This window comes from Pteropus medius, unplaced genomic scaffold (assembly GCF_902729225.1).
Source record: "Pteropus medius unplaced genomic scaffold, Ma_sr-lr_union100, whole genome shotgun sequence".
In the NCBI taxonomy this organism is placed as follows: domain Eukaryota; kingdom Metazoa; phylum Chordata; class Mammalia; order Chiroptera; family Pteropodidae; genus Pteropus; species Pteropus medius.
Window position 1 is genome coordinate 442,120 of NW_024342466.1, and position 9,655 is coordinate 451,774.

Consider the following 9,655-nt stretch of genomic DNA (forward strand, 5'->3'; position numbering starts at 1 on the left):
GCACCGTCATTTCCGCATCCCGTAGGTGCTCTGAGGAGTCAATGAATGAAGTATTCAGGGGGCACTACAGCCACAGGAGAGGGACAGGTGGCTCAGTGGCCCTGCGGGGTGCCAGGAAGGGCTTTACAGGTAGACCGTGGCTTCGCATCAGTAGTGAGGGGGCTCTCTCAGCCATGGACGGCGCTGAGTTACTTAGCTTCTCCGTGACTCAGTTTCCTCGGCTATAACATTGGCGTCACCATACTGTCTACCTCACATGGCCCCTGGAGACCTGCATGAATTAATCCACGTGGAGACTTAGAAGGACGCCTGGCCCTGCTCAGAGCTCAATAAACGCTCCACCATCATTAGTAGTATCCAAAAATATCTCAGAGCCCTGGTTCTCTCCATCTTGCTCTCCACGCTCCTTGCATCCAATCTGTTTCCTTCGTGCCAAACAGATTGCAAATTAAAAAAAATAAAATAAAATAAAAATGAATGAAGAGAGTGTAGCAGTCTAGAGATGCCGAGGGAGACAGTGTTTGGATGGCGGTGTGACGAACCATCCCAAAGATGTTCGCCGCAAGGCCGAGGAGAGGAAATTCTTCTGTGATTATAAACACACAGGTGATGTTCTGAAAGCACCTTGTGTTGATGGTCAAAGTGGGCTCGCCTACCAGATAGTACATCACCTTCGTCTAGAGTCCCTGCCCCCAGAGACTTGGCTGAGGGATGCGTGCTGAACGAGCAACTTGCAAATTGCTTCCCCCGTATCAAAAAGGACCCATAGGGGAATAGTATCGACAGATTTGCTTCATATCAACCAGCAGGGTCCAAGGCAGAAGGACTCAGGGATTTATCAGGCAATTTCCAGTTGCCCTAGAAACATCCCTCGTGAACAGGTCACTAGCCAATCTGCATCGAGCATCGACTGTGCCCTGGTGTATAAAAGATTTCTTGGTAGAAATTTATCGCATCCCTGAAGCGTGTAGCTTACATAGAGTATAACATCAGAGAGCGATATTAACGGAGTTCACAACTGAGTCACTCACTGAATCATAAGTGAGAGAACAGAGACGAGGGCCATCCATGCTGTGGACGAAGCAAAGTGGACCGAGAACTGAAGCTCCCCTGAGCGATGCCCTTGTTAACGACACACTCCAGATTTCCTTAAGACAAAACTCCTGAATCATGCTGAGTTTGAGGACGAACGCAAGCCAGCACTCAGATGGTTTGAAAGGAAATTGGTGATTCGTTTATTCATTTTGTTATCCGCCAGCAAGTATTTCCCGAGCACCAACGACGTGTCTGGCTCTGTTCTCGGAGCTGGGGCTGCCACGGAGAGTGAAGTTGGCTGCGTCTCGCCTGCCTCGTTCCATCGCCTGAGAGCATGGTGAGAGGTGGCTGCTGGTATTGGGTTGTGTTCCGACCAGAATTTGGGCGGAAGTCAATATAATGGTGAACACATAAGGAGGAGCATAGAGAAATAGTACTTTTTAATGTACACAGATCTAATGAACTTGGGCAGATTTCTTAAACTGGAACATGGGAAGTGTGTAAAGTCAGAATAAATACAGAGTGTCTTCATGGAGCGTTGACTTTCCCTTGAAAATCTGGGTCGGGGGGGATCCAAAGACTTCTGAATACAGATAAATTATCGGAACGCAAAATTTTCAATAATTTTCCTGGAGAAACACAAAAATGGAAAGACGTTCTCCACTTGTAACAACACCTTCAGATCCTAGCCTTCAACCTTGCTTGTGTTTTTTCTCCTCAGCTACTGAGAAGACTTCTCAGGTTTTTCGATGGAAAAAATTTGAGAAGTCCTCTTTCGGCGTGTTTTCTCTTTTCCAAAATATTCTGGTTAATTTTTTTTTTTAAAGTAATCCTCGAGTACTCCTTTTTGCAATAGAATGAGTATGGTCCAGCAGGTAAGAGCTTTCGGCGTTCACGAAGATGAAGACTTGGTCGCTCCACACTCAGAGGGGACCTTGACTGTCGTTTTTTACTGTTGTAGCTTGAACATCAAAGGCTGCTCCAAGGAAAGCTGCCCACATGGCATGCTGCTTTGAAAAAGCGAAAACCTCCTAAATAAGAGCTGACGTTAGAATACACAGACCTCGTCGATTTGGAGAATAATGAAGACAGGTTGTTGGATGATTCTAGTTCTCTATCTATAGCTATGGTCCAGCGAACAATGACTATATTGACCACCAAGACATGGTATTGGCCTGCAGAGATGAGTTGAGAGTAATTTTGAGTAGTTTGGGGAATAACCAGATTAGCTCAGGGGCCAGGGGTAAATGGACCCCTAGCCATGCTTCTCAAAGTCATTGTGAATAGAGACTGTCCAGGTGCTTATGAAACACGCAGACTTCTGGCCTCCATCCCAAAGATGCTGATGCCATCAGGCCTTCAGGTGGTTTGGGGAACATGCCTCTTTTCACGAGCACCTCAGGGTACTCGTGATGGTACAGGTTATCAACCGACTCAACCTGGCCCCAGGCAGCCCATGGACAGACCTCATGGTAACTCCACGAGACCCTGAGATGAAGTGTGTTCACATTCCTGACAGAGGACCCACATCTTTCTTCAGATTCTCAAAGGGCTTCTGACACAGTAACATTTCTGAGATGTAGGGAGGAGATCCCGAAGTTGGATTCTGCAGTTAGCAAGACAAAGGAAGGAGGTAGGAAAAAAAAAAAGACCTATAGAAATTAGCATGGCTGTTTAGCTCATGGATATAAAGAAATAAGTCTTGACCTTCGAATAAATTAAAACATTAGATTTAAAAGAGGAGAGAAGATGTTTTATGGATGTCGCAGGGTATAGGCAAGCTGTATCTTCAGGATCTTTGATCTATCTCCTTGTCGACAGATGTTCCGTTGTTATGACAGCGAAGGAGGCATGTGTGGCCGTTGCTGGAACTGTTACGAGCGAGTGAAACGTGTCCCCAGACTTACACATTATTTTTAACCTCCCTGGAAGTCTGGCCAAGAGGTCCAGAACGCTGGAGTGATCCTAATTAAGGGAAGAGCGATCAGGTTTGAGTTCCAGATTTTTCTCAAGTGCTATCCAAATAGATGTCAAAGAAAGGTTAAAGGAGGGGCAGAGACGAAATTTAATCAGAACAACAACAACAAGAAGAATCGAGAAATGGAAAGAGGACGGAAGGGAGGGGAAAGTGCTCACATTCCTGCAAAATGGATTTCTCATACCAAGAAATGGTTTATCGACCCGATCGGACACTGCAAGTCGAGCTGCCTATCAGTGTTGCTATGAGGTTGCTAGGCACAGACAAGCATCCTGGGGAAGGGCGGCGGGATGAGGAGTAAAGAGACGCACTCCCATCCCGGCAAGGAGCGTGACTTGTGCATTGGAGGGGCATCCTCCACTCCCAAGCCCTCGTCCCAAGCCCTTCACTATCTCTGCGTTCCTTCCTTGTGGGTTTGACGTTCCAGAGCAAGGCCAGCTTGAGGTGTGAATTTCTGTCCCCATGGTTCCTCACCCGCAGGAAGGGGCCACAGTGTTCACCTGACCCCTGGAGTAAGAGCCCCGGACCTCCACTGACTTGAGATTTTGATGGGAAGGCTTTGACTTCCCCTTGGTCCCCTGCCTGTGCTCGACAGAGCGGGGGGTACAATGTTCCAGGGCTAGAGATGCACAGCTAGGGGACAAGCTTCCTGACGCTCTCCTTCTCTAGGGCCGGGCTTCCCGCTGCTCATGCCACGGGTTCGAGTCCACCAGGGCCCCGAAAGGGAGGTGGAGGCAGCAGGTGAGCCTTCTGAGGGCCAGCACCTCTGCACGTGGTCTGTGGGCGAAGGGACTATCCACACAAAAGTGAGCAGGCTGAAGGCAATGGGGGAACACAGGGACCCCAGGATGATGTGAAGCTAAGGAAGGGGTCTGGTAGGGTGTATGGCCTTGGGGCATGAGCTCCCAAGCTCCCAAGGTCCAGACACACACCACCCTCTCTCTGCTGCCCTCCGGGACCTCAGCCAGTGGCTCGGAACTGCCTCTCTTCTGACTTGCGGCTTCGATCTGAAAGTGTTGTCTGAATTCTTCATGGTTTCTTGACTACACAGCAGATTTCTCTGACCCACAGTCTTATTTTTACCTTCTTTCCAGTGACTCTGGAGAGAATAACTGTCTGTTTTCTTGAGGTGCCCCCAGGTAATCTAGAATAAGTCATGCATACGCCCCACAACAAGATGTTCTAATGCATCCTCCAAGTTTAGTGAGAAAAATGAAGGCTGTTTTCCCATGATGCAGTGCGGAAAGGCTACGGTTAACTTTTTTTCATGTAAATTTCCTATGATAAAATTCCCATGATAAATCCTATTTGGTTCAGATATACTATTATTTTAATATACCGCTTAATTCTTTTCGCCAGGATTTTATTCAGGACTTTTGCTTCTGTATTTGTGAATGTGATGAGTGTAGAGTTTCCTTTTTTACATTGTCTTAGTAGGCATTTGGTATTGGGATTATGCTAGCATTGTAAAATGCATTGACTTACATGAAGAAAACTATAAGGCTTTGCTGAGCGATATAAAGAAAAGTTTTGTTTTGTTTTTTAAACAAATATTCTATGCTGGATGGGAAGAAAAAAATTTTTAAATGTTAAGTCTTTCAAAATTAATTTTTAGAATTCATGCAGTCTTATCATCCCATTGGAATTACCTTTTCGAATTTGTTTAAATAGCTATAAAGTTCATCGGGAAGGAAGAAATACAGAAAAAAATAATTTAGCTATGCAGCATTCTCAGTGAATTTTCTAAATAATGCAGCATATAGATATAATTTTTTTTTTTTACTGGTTGATCTTTTCTGTTTAATCATTGTTACTGATCTCACCTTATACGAGGAAATTGTCACTGTGGTAAGGGATGTGACCTATGAGATTTCTGTTTCTGGGAATTCAATGACACTCTCTCTGTAGCTAGCACCTAGCCGTGTTTTTTACACAGGCTCCTTTGTAGATACTTTGCAGGTGAAGAGTTTGAGATGTAGCTACACAGATAGCTTATTTATTATTTAAAATTTTTAATCTACTGCATTCTCATGGATGTTTTTTTCTGCTTGTCCTAACACAAAGTGACAGTTGTGTGTGAAAAGCTTTCACTACAGATCTGACTTGCTTCAAATATTCTTTATGGTGTTAAAATCTTTGCTGTATGAAGTATGTATGACTTATTCAGATGTCAAGATTCACGGTCAACAAACACAGCAGAGATTCCAGACGTGGAGCAAAAACTCACACGGGAGTTTAGGACGAGAGAAACATGGATCCGCCCATCAGCGAGGAAAAGCCAGGGAGACGGCTTATCCGTGTTCGGGGGGAAACGGTGTCTTTCCTTAATCTTCATCCCACAAGGAATGCTAGACGCACCAAAGACCGAAGCGCGAAATGTGAACGCCTAGAACAATTAGAAGAAAGCAAAGAGTCTGTCTTCGAAATCTTGCCATGAAGCCTTTCTCGGCATCACGCAACCCTAAAGGACTTCGGAGAATAGAGTCTCACTCGGACTTCCTTTTTAAAACTCTAGCAAAATGTTTTAAAGTCGAAAGTTGAATGACGTGCCGAAAGGAGAGTTGCCACGTAGAGATGGGAGACAAACAAGGAATTGTCCGCGAGGACACAAGAAGACAAAAAACACAAACAAACAAACAAACAAACAAAAAAAAACCGGAAAAGCAAAAAAAGAAAGAGCCATGACATGAGCCCCGTTTATGCTGAAACTTTTACTAATATATAATTATAACTTTTGAACTAATTAACATTTTTTCCCCAAATCCCCCGCTTTTGCCTCTTTTTGAACATTTCTATTCCTGCTTCCTTTTCACTCACGTTTGCTAAATATTTCTTTGCCTTATTTTTAACCTTTCCAAGCCATTTTGTTTTTAGGTGTGTCTTATAAGCGGGATAGGTTTAGATTAAAAAAAGAAATTAATTCTCCTTTCGAGGAGAATTTAATCCACGGACACTTACCGTAATATGGAATAAACCTGATCTGCATATGTCATCTTTATCTTTCTACCCTTGAAGAAGTTTTGCGTTCGTTTTTATTTTCTTTTGCAATATAAATGATGTTTTGCATACTTTAATATTCTACGGTAGTTTAAAGCTTGGCATCCGCTTTTACATTCTATTACTCATAATTTAACAATTTACCCAAACGGTGTTAAAGACCCATTCAACTGATTACTAACGGCAGTACATAACTCTCTTATTTTATTTTATTTTATTTTTTTGGTCGTTGCTGTTTTCTACTTATTTTCTCTCTTTCTTGTTTTTCCCTCCACTTTCTTATGTTTGCCACCTGAGCCCGTGGCGGGTGAATCCCCCAGTCAGGCTCCACTTGAGGGGAGCCTGGCAGGAATGAGGCAAATTCTGATGAGACCGGGGAGTCACAGTGTTTTAATTGCTGCAAGCAGAGCACACTTTTGCCTTTTCCCAGTTGGGGTCAAAGTGCAGCAAACTGCTGCCTCCTCACTCCTTTTGGAGGGTCACACCTCAGGAAAACCCCTATTGACTCTGGACAGACACCACCCCAAAACCACGCTGCAGAGGAAGCTCGGAGGAAAGTCCTTAGGCTAAGCTGCTAGAGAGACTGCCGGAGACTGCCCGGCCTTCGCACGCCACGAGGAGCCAACATTTGCCCGGTGCTGGGGACGTGCCGGGCCCAGAGGACCCGAAAGAGGTCTCCCCAGCACATTCGGACGCGGCGTTTGCTGCATTCCCGGGGGGCTCCCCTGGGAGGTGTGGGGTCAGGCAAGGCCCAGACGGAGTGAGATGAAGCTGAACCCTGAAGGGTGCGAAGGTGACAGCCATGCTCAGGCTCAAGGAGGGAGGACAGTGCAGCTGGCAGAGGGATGAGCGAGCGCGGAGTCCTCGGGCAGGAGATGACCAGCAGTTCGGGGTTCTGAGTGCTGGGGTTCCGGCCGGGGTTCTTGGATGCAAACGACAGACAGTGACCGTGGCTGCCTCAGGTAGAAGAGGAGCAGACTGGAAGGTTGCTGGGAGGGCTCGGAGAACCGAAGATGGCTGGACGCCAGGCCGGGTGAAGTTCAGACAAGGTTCAGGGGACCTGCAGGCTCTGACCAGAGCTTAGGGGACCCCCAACTGCACCGGGCCTGCTGCAGAACCCCCAGACAAGGGAGAAGAGTTCATCTGTGGGCACTGGGAAACCGGCCGATGTCTGCAGCAGCGTGGGGACAGTGCGGGCGGGGGGGAGGGCTGCAGGCGAGAGGCGGAGCCGGGTCAGGCGGAGCCGGGTCACTGAGTGATGCGCAGGGCACCAGAACCACCGCGGGGCGGGGCGCTTGCCAGCTGGACGAAGACATGGTGTCCCTAGCAGTTCTATGCTCGCCTCGCATGTGGCCCGACGGGACTAATGGCTCGGGGCAGGGAGTGCTGCCCGTGAACTGTCACAGGCTCTTCCGCCAGACTTCCTACAGCGACTCACCCTGGCTCTGTCAGAGAGCTGACCCGCTGTGGCCCCTGGGGCCCGGGAGGGAGCAGCGACCCAGAGCTGACAGCTGCAGTGCCGGACGGCCACCCCAGGCTGTGTGTCTGTGGATGGGGTGGCCGTGTGGAGTGGGGTTTGCAGGAAGCGCTCACTTCTATGCTTCACAGGGCATTGAACTTGAATTTACGAAGTCTGTTCCTTCTGTGCATTTCTACACGGGGGAAGGCACACGAGGCAGTCCCCAGGGATTCAGCCAGCCACAGCCAGAATGCACTAGTACGAGGGACACCCCTGACAGGCTGGCTCCTCTCCAGAGCCTTACATGCTGGCTGTGAGTAGGGGCCTTCTGGGGGTGCGGGCAGGAAGCAGAGCCATCAGCCCCCTCAGGGCTTCACCGTCAGACACTTGTCCTTTCTGCCAGATGTACATGCAGTCGTGGAGGGGGTGACCTCAAGCCGTGTGCAGCCTGTCACTTGGTCATGCAATTGCGTGGACTGTTTCATATTTTTAAGTAAATTCTGTATTTACTATGTAAATGATTTCATTGCATTTGGGGGTATTAAAAGCATTAATTTGTTCAATGTAAATTTTTTAAAATATACCACAAGCGTGGTCCCTGTTTTGGCACTTTTGACATTCTTCAGTATTCCAGATCCAAGGCCCGTCTGGACTCTGCGGGGCCTGGGCTTGGCTGGGTCGGGCAGGTGGACGAGCACCCTTAGCCTTCCCTGTGGCTGGCCGAGTCACCTTGTCTCTGACACTGGGGAGCACTTAGGCCCCCTGGGAATTCTGGGTGTGGGGGCAAGTCCCAGACTCCGCTGAAGAGAAGCGACAAAGGCATTTTTTCAATTATCTGGCGTTTTCTGGTACTCCTTCCCCAGAGGGCCGCCGACCGGAGAGCTGACGTGCGGGAAAGACACGCACCGTGGAAACGTGCAGGCCATCGGAAGTGTTTCCAGGGCCTCCCTGCTCAGAACGCAGGCCCTCCACCCACCTAGTGCGTCCTCACACTCGTCCCCCGCCCCCCGTGCCTTCCTGGGAGAGGTGGGCTCGCACGGTCCCTACGTCTCCCGGCTTGGCGCCTGTCAACAGGACGTGTTTCCAGCTCCACCAGCCTTGACTCAAACTCCTAAGGCTGTGTTGGATCTGGGGCACAGCGGGGTGGGGTGGCGACAACAGAGGCTAGAGGAATTTGCTGAGCAGTAAACAGCCCGGGGTTCGTGTTCAGCTGCCAGCTTTAATGTGTTAGGACTTGTGGTTTCAGCGCTATTAAAGAAAATAATCAGTACTAAAGACGCCTGGTGGCCATAATCCTGCAGACACCTCCAGGAGCATTAAAACGCGAAGGCTGCCGTGCTTGGAGGGCTGTGGATGACAAGCTGGTCTTTTCCTTCTTTCGTAAAAAGAGAGGAGGGGCGATAGAGAGAGAGAGAGACAGAGAGAAAGACAGAAAGAGAGAGAGCCAGAGAGAGAAAAGCAGGGAGGGAAGAAAGAAGGAAGAAAAACGCTAAGGCAGAAGACAAAGGCAGATGCAAAATCAACCCCCAGCGGCGGAAGCAAATCGGTAAAGGGTGAAGCACAATTTCTCAGGCAGCCTCTGAGCCTCCCGCCCCCGCCCCGGGGCGGGGCTGTCCGTGTTTGGACGTTCGGGAGAGGGAGGTGGGAGCATCCCTGTGGCCTGTGCACCTGACCTCCAGGGTGTTTTCATGGAGACCACGCGCTCAGATTCCCAGCCTGCAGTTACCATGGCAACAGAGCAGGCCGATTTGGAGGGAGAGATGGCCACCGATTCCACGGGATGCTCCGGCGAGGTTTGTCGCAGGGTCAGGCACACGCTGGCCAGGAGCGAGCGTGCGTGGGCTGAGCGCGGCCGCGGCTCGCTCCACGTCTGCGGCTGACCCGGCAGGAGGGAAAAATTCTCACCGGACCCTTTTTCCACGGAGACCTAGCTCCCGAGAGTCTGCTCTCTCGCTAGGTCAGACTGTCACGTTTTTCTTTCGTAGGCAGCTAGGTGACAAATGTTTTTTTCAAGGAAATGTCTGTGAAATCGAAGCCACGCACTCATGAATGCACACTAGCCGTGGGAAAGAACGGAGAAACACATCGACTGCAAACGCATCGGCTGCAAACGTAAAAGCTGCTTTTGCTGCCCCCGGCGCCAGCATCCCTGGACTGCAGCTGCCTCTCTCCGGTCCCTTTCCCGT